Below are 10,791 nucleotides of genomic sequence, written 5' to 3'. Positions count from 1 at the left end.
TGCAAGCTGCACATTCCCCTGCATGTGCATGTCACCTGTGTCCTTGCGTGGCACCCAGCAGGGAGCTCCTACCCCCTTAAATACTAGAGACAAACAAAGCTGGCAGAAAGCCAATACGTTACGTAACGTAGCTCGATTCTGCACAGGAGAGCCCACTCAAGGCTATGGGAACCTTTATCAGACCCAGTCTCAAGGCTATGAGAACACAGCTTAGCAGGCCCATTCTCAAGATTATGGGAAACTGCTTCCTTTAGTTGCCCAGACACCTGGGTAAGGAAGCCAGACTGATTGACTCTGTTTACCCTATACATAATATACTTTATTATTACAAGAAAAGTAAAAAGGAACTGAAACACACACACAAAAAAGATTTATGCAGTGTATGGAGAAGGTGTTGTGACTGACTGAACATGTCAAAAATGGTTTGTGCAGTTTTGTGCTGGAGATTTCTCCCTGGATGCTTCCAGGTAGACTGGCTGAAGTTGATAGCATTCAAATCAAGACATTAATTGAGAACAATCAATGTTATATCTCGTGGGAGATAGCAAACATACTCAAAATACCCAAATGAATAAAGTTATTGGTGAAAATGAAAAATATGCCTTGTATTTCATGGAAAAAGCCACACGGACTTTTTGGCCAACCCAATGTAATATTTCAATTACAAATATAGATTCTACATTTTGTCTTGTAGTTACTAAGAAGCAGCGAGAACATGTCAAAAGATAGAAAAGTGTATCACCTGCTAGCTTGCTAACTTCCTATTTGCTTCTCCCTATTTTATTTAATATCCATGTTTTTCCAAGAAATCTAAGACCTTTTTTTTTACTTTGATAGCTGACCTATTGCTAGAGAAACACAGGAGTTTCATTTTAAATGTGTCGATTAGTTTGTTTACATCACTTGTCTAAACTTTTTCCTAGACTTATTAAAGCTTAATCAAAACATAAAAATTGTATATACTTAGGAATATAACATGGTTTGATATATATACATTGTGAAATGGTTATCTGAAGTGAATTCATACATCCATCACCTCATGTAGTTCCTTTTTTTTTTTTTTTTTTTTGATGTGGTAAGAGCACTTAGGACCTCTCCTACTAAATTCCAAGTACACAATACAGTATTGTTAAATATAATCATCATGCCATACGTTAGTGCCCCAGAACTTACTCGTCCTACAGGGGTGTCCAACCAAGGGTCGCATGAGTCCCAGGATGGCTATGAATGTGGCCCAACACAAAATCATGAATTTACTTAAAACCTTTGTTTTGCTCATCAGTTTTCATTAGTGTGTGTGTATTTAATGTGTGGCCCAAGACAACTCTTCTGCCAGTGTGGCCCAGAGATGCCAAAATGTTGGACACCCCTGGACCCTTTAACCAATTTTTCCCCATTCTCCTGACTAGACCCTGGAAACCACTGTTCTGTGTGGTTCCATGAATTTAACTGTTAGATTTCACTTATGTATAAGTGAGATTATGTAGTATTTCTCTTTCCCTGTCTGGTTTATTTTGCTGAATCATCCTCCAGATTCATCCATATTGTCACAAAAGATAGCGCTTTTTAATGGCTAAATAATATTCCATCATACCACTATTTTTTTATTCATTCATCCATCCACAGATGGACAGTGAGGTGGTATCCATGCCCTGGCTATTGTGAATAATGCTGCAGTGAATCGGGCAGTGCAGACAGCTCTTTGATACTGATTTCATTTCCTTTGAATATATATACCCAGTAGTAGAAATACTTAATTATATGATAGTTCCATTTTTCATTTTTAAAAAACCTCTGTACTGCTAAATTCCACTTTTAAAGTGAAATTATGTACTCATAATTTCAATAATAACATTTGTGCCATCAATTATGCATTCACAGTCCATTTTATACCACTTGTATAATGTGCTATTACATGTATACAGGTGCTTTAAGATGCCTTGTGAATTATAAACACTCAAATTTTTATGAAATACGTTGCATATATTGTATGCAAGTGTAAACATGAATATCACATTTTTCTTTAACAAAATGGGGCCTGAGTGCTATCTAATATTTTCTAAACTTGGGGGGAGGGCATCTCTGTACAACAGTAATTTTATAATATTTCCAAGACTTACTCATGTTTTTACATAAGGTATAATTCATTTTGTATACTGTAATTTGTATAATATTGTGTGAACATATCACAATCTAATAATTCTGTTTCCAGTAGACACTGTGGTTGCTTCCAGCCTTTTGCTATCATTAATAATCCTGCTATAGATATCATTTCCTGTGTTTGCTTACATCCCCTCAGAACCCATCCCTGAGTGTGTGTATTTTCAGTGAATCCAATTCTGATCATGTTACTCTGTTACTTAAAAATCCTTCAGCCTGGTCAGTTAGCTCAGTTGTTTGTTTAGACAAACATCCCAAAATGCCAAGGACATGGGTTTTATCCCAGTCAAGGCACATAGAAGAATCAATCTGTCGATGCATAAATAAACGGAACAACAAAATCTCTCTCTTCCCCCCTCACCTTCTCCACCACCCCTGCCCCAGATCAATTTTTAAAATTCTTTAAAAATCCTTCAACTTGGTGGCTTGGCATAAATACCTGGAATAATAGTCCAGATGGCTTGGAGTGATCTCAGGACAGCTACCTTAATGCAAGCAATTCCTTTGTAGAGTAGACATCTAATAGCAATGTTGCTGAGTGGCTTTGCTACTACTCTTCCCTTTCGTCAGCAGGATCTACCCTGTTCCTCTCTGCTCTATACTCTGGACCTACAGATACTCTAAATCTGGTCAGATGTGAAAATGAATCTCTTACTACCAAAGTTTTTCAGGAGGAAAAAAAAAATCTTTTGGGAGGCTGTCCCAGAAAAAGCCACAATGGTGAAAAGGACATGGAAGGAATCAGATGCCTCTAGTCTTCAACCACGGCACTGCCATTTATGAACTATTACGTCTCTTAGCTTTCTGGGTCTCTGCACACCCGGAAAAAAAAAAAAGCAGTTATGAGTCCTGACTGGACTGACTTCTTGAGTGGTGTAGAAGATAAAATAAAACCTAGTTTATTTCACAAACATACCACTGTGCTAGATCTAGAAATGAAACATGTGGTCCCCTTGTCCTAAAAGAACTCATAGCCTGGAGCAGTGGTTCTCAACTCTGACTGCTCACAAGAATCATCTGGAGGGTGATTAAAAAAATATATATGGATGCCTGAGTTCCCTGCATCCTGGCCATGGGAGATTAGACAAATTTCTTAAATTCCCTTAGCTTATACTGCCTGTGTATGATGGGGATAATAGAAGCTACTTCAAAGGCTAGTTGTATCAAATAATTCGTAACACCTGCCTAACCCTGTACCTGGTGTGGAGTACACAGGTGATAAATTGCTGGGAGTGGAGTAGGAAAATCTACATAGCTGGCGTAGAGAAGTAGCTAACTAAATAGCTGGAGATCTCTGCCACAGTAGGGAGAAATATGCAGGTGCTCTGAATACCCTAAGAGGGTAATTTAACTCAGCTAGAATGGCCATCCTGGAGGATATGATACCAGAGCTGAATTTTTAATTCAAAGGTGAGGAAATCAGACAAGGCAGGGAGACAATGGGAGTGAGGAATATCCCAGAGAAAGGGAGTCTGTTGAATTCTCCTGGAGCATGCGAGGAAGGATGAAACTGAGGAGAGCACAGGGGCCAGATCTTGAGGGGCGCTTGAAAGCAGGCGGAGGAAGATGGCCTCCAAGCTGCTGGCTTTATCAAGAGCCACCAAAAGGTTTCAGTTGTGAAGAACGCGACCAGTCCTGTTTAAGTTAGTTCACTGCGTCCTGGATTTGCAGTAACCAGATATCTCTTTGAGATACTAATTTCATTTCCTTTGAACATACATCCAGAAGTGGGATTGCTGAATCATATGGTAATGGGAGCGGCTGTCTCATCTCAAGCAATTGAATTAGGAACGGAATAGAGGCCCTGAGAGGAAAGGGGAAAAAGACGTAAAATGTACTGCCCTTGAAGCCATACATAAGGAGGGTAAGCGAATGGGGAGGACCCAGAGCCTATTCTGATCCTAAGCACTAACTGGGCAAAGGAGGATAAGTGCTATGCCTAGGGATGGGGCTTACGGCAACAGATAAAGATCTGGGTGACCATGGCTGGTGTAGCTCAGTGGATTGAGCCGGGCTGCAAACCAAAGAGTCGCCAGTTCGGTTCCCAGTCAGGGCATATGCGTGGGTTGTGGGCCAGGTCCCCAGCGGGAGCCACGTGAGAGGCAACCACACATTGATGTTTCTCTCTCTTTCTCCCTCCCTTCCCCTCTCTCTAAAAATAAAAATAAAATCTAAAAAAAAAAAAAAAAAAGATCTGGGTGGAGTATGGTAGATTCTGTCCAGGGCTGGATGAATCTCAAACGCCCCATGGCCGAGAAGGTGCGACTGAGACCCCTGGCAGCGACGCCTCAGCGGAGGGCGCACACCGCGTGCCTTACGAAGCCGCTCCCACGCAGCGGGCGAAGTCCACGCAGAGCGCTGGGGGACTGCGACGGGGCGGAGGCGGGTAGGACTGACTCACCGCTACTGTGCGTGATTCTGGTCTCTGCCGTTCCCGCAGCCGCCGTCTGCGTCCAGCCCCGGGGTTAGGACCTGACCGCACAAACGCCGGGAGGGGCGCCCCAGCGGCGGCCTGCGCTTGCGCTGGACCAGTCCAGGGTCCTCGACCACTCACCGTCCACCTTCCGAGAGCCTCCGCCCGCCTCGCCCGGCGCAATCCGACCGCCTGCGCGCGGTCCCGGCGCGCCCCGCCAGGGTCACTGCTTCAAAAGGAGGCAGGTTCGGGTCGCTGTGAGTGAATGGGAACCTCCTGACAGCGCAGGTCCGGCGAGTGAACCTCAGCACCCGGACGGCAGGTAACGGGATTGAGAAGGAACCACGGCTAGGGCGCCGCCTTCTCCTTCGCCTTAATTTTTAGATGTTTTGGGCTGAGGAAGAAGGCCATGTGTACAATTCATTGCTTCTGTGGGGGCAGGGGGGAGGACGAGTGTTTATCTTGCCTCATCAAGGTTAGTTTTGTTTTGATTTGTGTTTTATCAGCTGCATCTTTCTCTCTTTTGGTTGAAATCATGTTTCCTTCCTTTGTTACTACCCATTCTTCAATTTCTTTAGATATTTTCGTACTATTACACAGTTTAGGGTTACATTTGTATAATTATTCAGTTACTACTATTTGATAGAAATGGATTTTTCTCTCAAATAGTATCACCAAGCTATCTTCATCCCATGAATAATTTGCTCCATTGATTCTGTTCCGATGATGCTGATTCCTAAACTAAGTTCTGGGATTGTGTTCGTCTTGAACATTCCACAATGCCCACTACTTTGGTACACACGGAGGACTTCCAGTGTATTCTTGATACTCAATCCCTTTTTTATGCAGTATCCTCTTCTTATTCCTCTTATGACCAGATCAAACCCCCACCACCCACCCAGCCAAGCATGCGCTCATAGACCTGCACTGCCATCTCGACTAGCAACTCCAGTTTCTCTCCATTATAGTCTAGCAAAACTCTTCTCCTCTGAATCTCCTAAATCTCATCCTCATTGTAACTCATCCTCATTGTAACTCATAAATGTCAAAGCTTGGACATCTGGCTTCAGCCTGCCTTTCGGACTCTGCATGTCCATCCTTTACAACCCACTCAAGTCTTCATTCATTTTTATGTTCTTACCAAAAACAGAATACTTATGGAAAGATGTCATTTAAAACAAGCATATTATGAAAAGTAGCAGATATAGAAATACCATCAAATATCTAGTCAGTAAATTTCTACATGTTTACTGCTCTGAATATTTTTGTTTAGTTTGTTTGACCCATGATCCAAATAAGTTCCTCAAATTGAAATTGGTTAATATATTTTCCCCCTCCATATGTTCCTACTTCATCTCTGCCTCTGTACCACTTTTTACTGTTACTGGAGTAAATTACAAGTTTTTAAGGCCCTTCTCCTAGACGATGAAATTATGGACTCACCAGTGATGTTCAGATTTAAAGTTGTGGAATTTGCTGCATTTTTCATCCCTTTAAAGCCTGGCATTTGGGCTTGGAATCAGGAAGTGAAAAAGAGCATAAATACAAGTCTCTTAAATTGTGCTTTCGTTCAGGGGGATCGTTGATTTACTTTATATAACAAGTGCACTCTTATGCATTTATATACAATGGATTTGCTGAGAGAAATTAGGTTAAAATCTTCACATTTTAGGGAAAGAGGATGTTAACTTTCAGGCCATTCTGTTACATGCCTGCTTTCCCTTCTTAAGTCAGTTTTCCTCCTCCTCAATGTTGTAATATAAATAATATTAATAAATAATAATATCAGAATAAGCCCTATGTTTTGCATGCTCACTACTGTAAACCTAGTTTTGCCTACCGCTGTACACTGGATTTTTTTGCTGAGTGGGGCTAGTCTCAGTCTGTAACAAAGTAGCACTTGTTCTTGGTCAGTGTCATGCAGGTGCCTACATTGTTGCTGCAGTGTGTACACTCACCAAAAGAACTTCTGGTTTTAGACATGTATAGAGGCAGAAAATCAATGTGCAATAATTTTTTTCACCTTCAGCTGACTTTTCACCAACAGAAGAAGTCTGGATGGTTTCTCTTCTGCCTGTCAACTCCTTTCTCAGAATCAGGTTTGTTTCTTTAGTAATTAAGCTATCTCAGTCTTTTATTGTGTTCAATACAATAAACATTGTATTGAACACAAACATTCTGTGCCAACTTCTAACCTTTTGTTGTTTTAACACAGAGACTATGGATTAAATGGGTCTTGGATGCTTCAGTTTTCCTTTACAAAGGATCTTCTATTCCTAGTGAAGCTTTTCTTACAGCTTGAATTCTCTTTATTTTACTACATGTATCAGGTGAGTCCATATATCTGGACTCACAAACGTAAGACACCTGTTAAGCGAACCCAAGTTCTGTGGAAAATTTGGTGCTTGAACGAGGGAAACAGGGTATGCTATTCATCATTTATTTTAAGAAGAGTACTCATGACTGGGAAGAAACCTAATAATCTATTTATGCTTCTAATTAGCTTTCAATCCAATACCAAAAAATAAAAATTAGTAACTTACTGAGCTTGGCAGTAATAACTTGGAAAAAATTTGTTTCATATGTAAATGTTGCTAAAGGATTTTGCACATTAAAGGTAAATAAACATGTTTTTCTCCTTTTTGCCTGATACATTACATAGAGAAGCATCTTGGGCGATTATCCCTGTGGAGATTCCTGAAAAGAGTACACTGAAGGTTTGCAGCTCTGTGTTCTGCCAGCAGCTCCTCCAGCAGTGTTTTGTCTTAAGGGTATAGCAGTGCTTCTGCCCTGTCTTCAAGTAGTAAAAAGGTTGCAATGTATTGTAATCCTGTCTTTTATTTTCTTTGATTCTTAAAAAAATAGCTATCTTTTAGAGGACACCTTTATATCTAATATTTTCGGACTGCAGGGGCAAAATAATGATTAAAAGTTTTTGTGGCTTCAGGCAAAAGATATAAAACATGTGCACATTTTACTATTTATATTGAAAATTAACTCCAGAAATAGAAATCCCCTAACACAATGATATAATCATCCAAAACCGTAAAAAGAAAACAAAAAACCGAATCCAAGATCAGTATGCATTCTTCTCTTGTAGTGGATGCTCTGTAATTAAATCTTCCCTCCTTATCTTTTTCTTGGGGGAAAGGGGAGGTGGCTCCATAAATTATAGCTCTACAAATGCTTATTGAGCTTCAGCACAATACTTTTTAACAGTATTTGATCTGAACACTTAAAAATAATTGCCATTAAGAAAGAAACTCTTAAAAAATCTCTTAAAAACTAGGTTGAGCACTGATGGCAAGTGGGGGCTCAAAACAGTTTTGGAGGAAAATAAGGTTACTTAATAACCCTTAAATGAAAAAGTGTAATTTCTGAAGTGTAATTACTTTAGCCTTATCATTTTAGGAATAGGTACAATGAAGATGAAGAAATCTTTGCACATATTGAGTTGTGAAACAGTCAATATATTAAAAATAATTTTTTATTTTATTTAGTTGACACCTGAGTTGCACTTCACCCCCTACTGCAGTATGGAATATAAATACCTTACACTTTTCATTGATTTGGCATTAGCTAAGAAAAATTTTATTTTCATGGTATTTGCTTACTTGGGTTAGAGTTGACTTATTTGAATCATTCCACTAATTTAAAAATGGAGTTAAAATAGATATGACTAATTTAATAAAAGGAAAAAGCATATATTTTTGTATGAACTACAAATTCATTGTTATCAAATACAAATATAATTTTCTAAAATAGGCTTTGAAAGTAAAATTGATACTTATGGAAGCAAATTCAGTTTCAGCATCAGACAGCTGGCTTTTCTTCCTTAGCCTTTTGTTAGCTAGATACTAAGAAAACAGTTTATGACACAGCTGTGCTCTTGAGGAGTTCACAGTCTTGTGTAGAGACAGATAGCCAGAGGGGAGGGTTGAGGGGGTAACAGGAGAAAGAAGGGGAAGGGTCATCAAGGACCCATGGACAAAGCCAGGGGTGCAGGGTAGGTAGGATTGAGGGTGGGGGGTGGGGATAGGTTGAGTGGCGGGGAGGGGATGGGGGCAAACGGAGACAACTGTACTTGAAAAATAAAAAAATTAATAAATTTTTAAAAATAATTAGGATATATTAATATGATCAATAAAGCTGATGTATGTATGAGAATGTTGGAATTATTTACCTGTTTTTGACTGCCAAAAATTGTAGAAGGGAAGAAGTAGAGGATAAGTGATAAAACTGCTATTTTAAAAAAACAGACACACACAAACACATACATCGCTGCCACCAGATGGTAAGTAACATGGTCTTTGAGGATTTTCTTTTTAAATTCAGGGATTGCTAACTTTTTTCATGATCATTTAGATTAGCACTTTCTCCTGCCATCTGGCATTTTTGTCTCTTAGAGTGTAAACTAATTTTAGTTCCCAGTTCACTATTGTCTTACTAATTTTACTGACCACATGAAACCCTCATAAATCTTCAACCCTGTGTAGCAAATAATATGTTTTTGCTCCATCTTTTTGTTTTTTCACTGTTATAATAGGACCAACTTACATCTGGAATCCAAAGCCAGCATTTGTTCATTTCCAGGTGGGATCATTGACAAGCAACATACCTATTTAGGGGTAATTATTGGTTGGGCTCCAGAAGAGCGACTGAAACAGAAATATCCTGATAAACAGGTTATAAAACAGTATTCTTTTAATAAAACAGTACAAATAATCCCTCTTGGAAATTATTATTTTGTCTTAAGAACAGTGAATTCTAGTCTTTTAACATAACTGAGCATGTTAAAGTGATTTAGGCCACATTAGATTATGAGTAGAAGCTATTTGGCTGGAAATACAACATGCATAAAACAGTATAAATATTTGTTCTTTTAATTAAACTACAGTTGACTATTGAAGAATGTAGAGGTTAGGGACACTGACCACCCCCCACAACACAGTGAAAATCCACATATAACTTTTGACTCTCCAAAAACTGAGGTATCCCTCAGTATCCACTGGGGATTGGTTCCAGGATTCCTGAGGATGCTTCAAGTCCCCTATATAAAATGGCATAGCCCTCCACATTTGTGCATTCCCAAATACTGACCAAAAACAGTACAGTATTTATTGAAAAAATCCATGTAGAAGTGGACCTGCACAATTCAAACATGTGTTGTTCAAGGTTCAACTGGAATATATATAGGAATTAGTATTAGGAATTAAATATAAAATATATGTATATGGTTTTTTTCTGGAATAATAAAGCATTTGCCACCCATATAATTTTGTAATATAGATAATATATATTAACTCCCACTTTTGACCTCATAATTCATTTTTATTTCTTTAGGCCAGTGAAAAAATTCCTTACTATCAAATTACTGTCAACAGGTCTAACAGAATTGGGATATTCTTGACCTACATACCTAGGGAGGACGTAACAATTATGGGATATGAGGTACAGTATCTTAAGTTACAGATTATCTTTCCAGACCTTATTTATTTACATTAAACTCAAACTAGAGTGATAAACTATACTGATAAAAGGTAATTGCTACTACAAAAATGTAATTTAGCATAAAACTGAATAGAATTCTAAATTTTATCACTAATTTTCAGGAACCTTATTTTAATAGTATTTCCTTTTATAAAGGAGTTTCAAAAATAGTGGGTCTGTTTCAAATATCCAGTTATAATTTTTTTCTTCCTGAAAACAGCAATTATAATTTGCTGCTTTATGGACATATTTTTTTAAAGGAAGTTCAGAGGAAAGGAATTTCATTACAATTAAGTTCAGGATAGGTTTATTCTAGTAGGCTTTGTGGCAGAAGGCCTCGGAGTAATTCATTGTGAGACCAGTGTATGCCATGTGTCAGAAATTAAATTACCATTAACTGTCCACAAAATTTGATATGCCCTTAGTACACAGGATATCATACATAAACCAGCCCAATCTTTGAAGAATTTCTTTTCTTAGCTGCTCTACAGAATTGTATGACTGCCATTTTACAGAACATTTTTGAAGCAACTGTTTTAAAAACTCCTGTAAATCATAAAAAGTGTTTGATAACCTAAAATAATATTTTTTTCTTTTCAAGCTAAGTTACATAGCTTCTTTTCGAATGTGATGGAACCAAAAATACAATGAAGCCATGGCTAAGAAAAATCTACCCAATTAAATTTTTATTGGGTATAAACAACTTTTTTTCTTGATGTATAGCCCAA

At 38.5% G+C, this 10,791-nt stretch overlaps 1 long non-coding RNA gene across 1 annotated transcript; it reads left to right on the top strand.

Moving 5' to 3' along the window:
- Positions 1 to 4,550: 4,550 nt before the first annotated feature.
- LOC118500252 lies at positions 4,551 to 7,393 on the top strand. The gene is made up of 2 exons (XR_004902807.1): positions 4,551 to 6,672; positions 6,789 to 7,393. It is a non-coding gene; the product is annotated as an uncharacterized LOC118500252 (long non-coding RNA).
- Positions 7,394 to 10,791: the final 3,398 nt, after the last annotated feature.

The sequence above is a fragment of the Phyllostomus discolor genome, chromosome 4 (genome assembly GCF_004126475.2).
Source record: "Phyllostomus discolor isolate MPI-MPIP mPhyDis1 chromosome 4, mPhyDis1.pri.v3, whole genome shotgun sequence".
NCBI lineage: Eukaryota > Metazoa > Chordata > Mammalia > Chiroptera > Phyllostomidae > Phyllostomus > Phyllostomus discolor.
The sequence above is the reverse complement of the archived record's forward strand: the minus strand, read 5'-3'. Positions and strand labels throughout refer to the sequence as shown.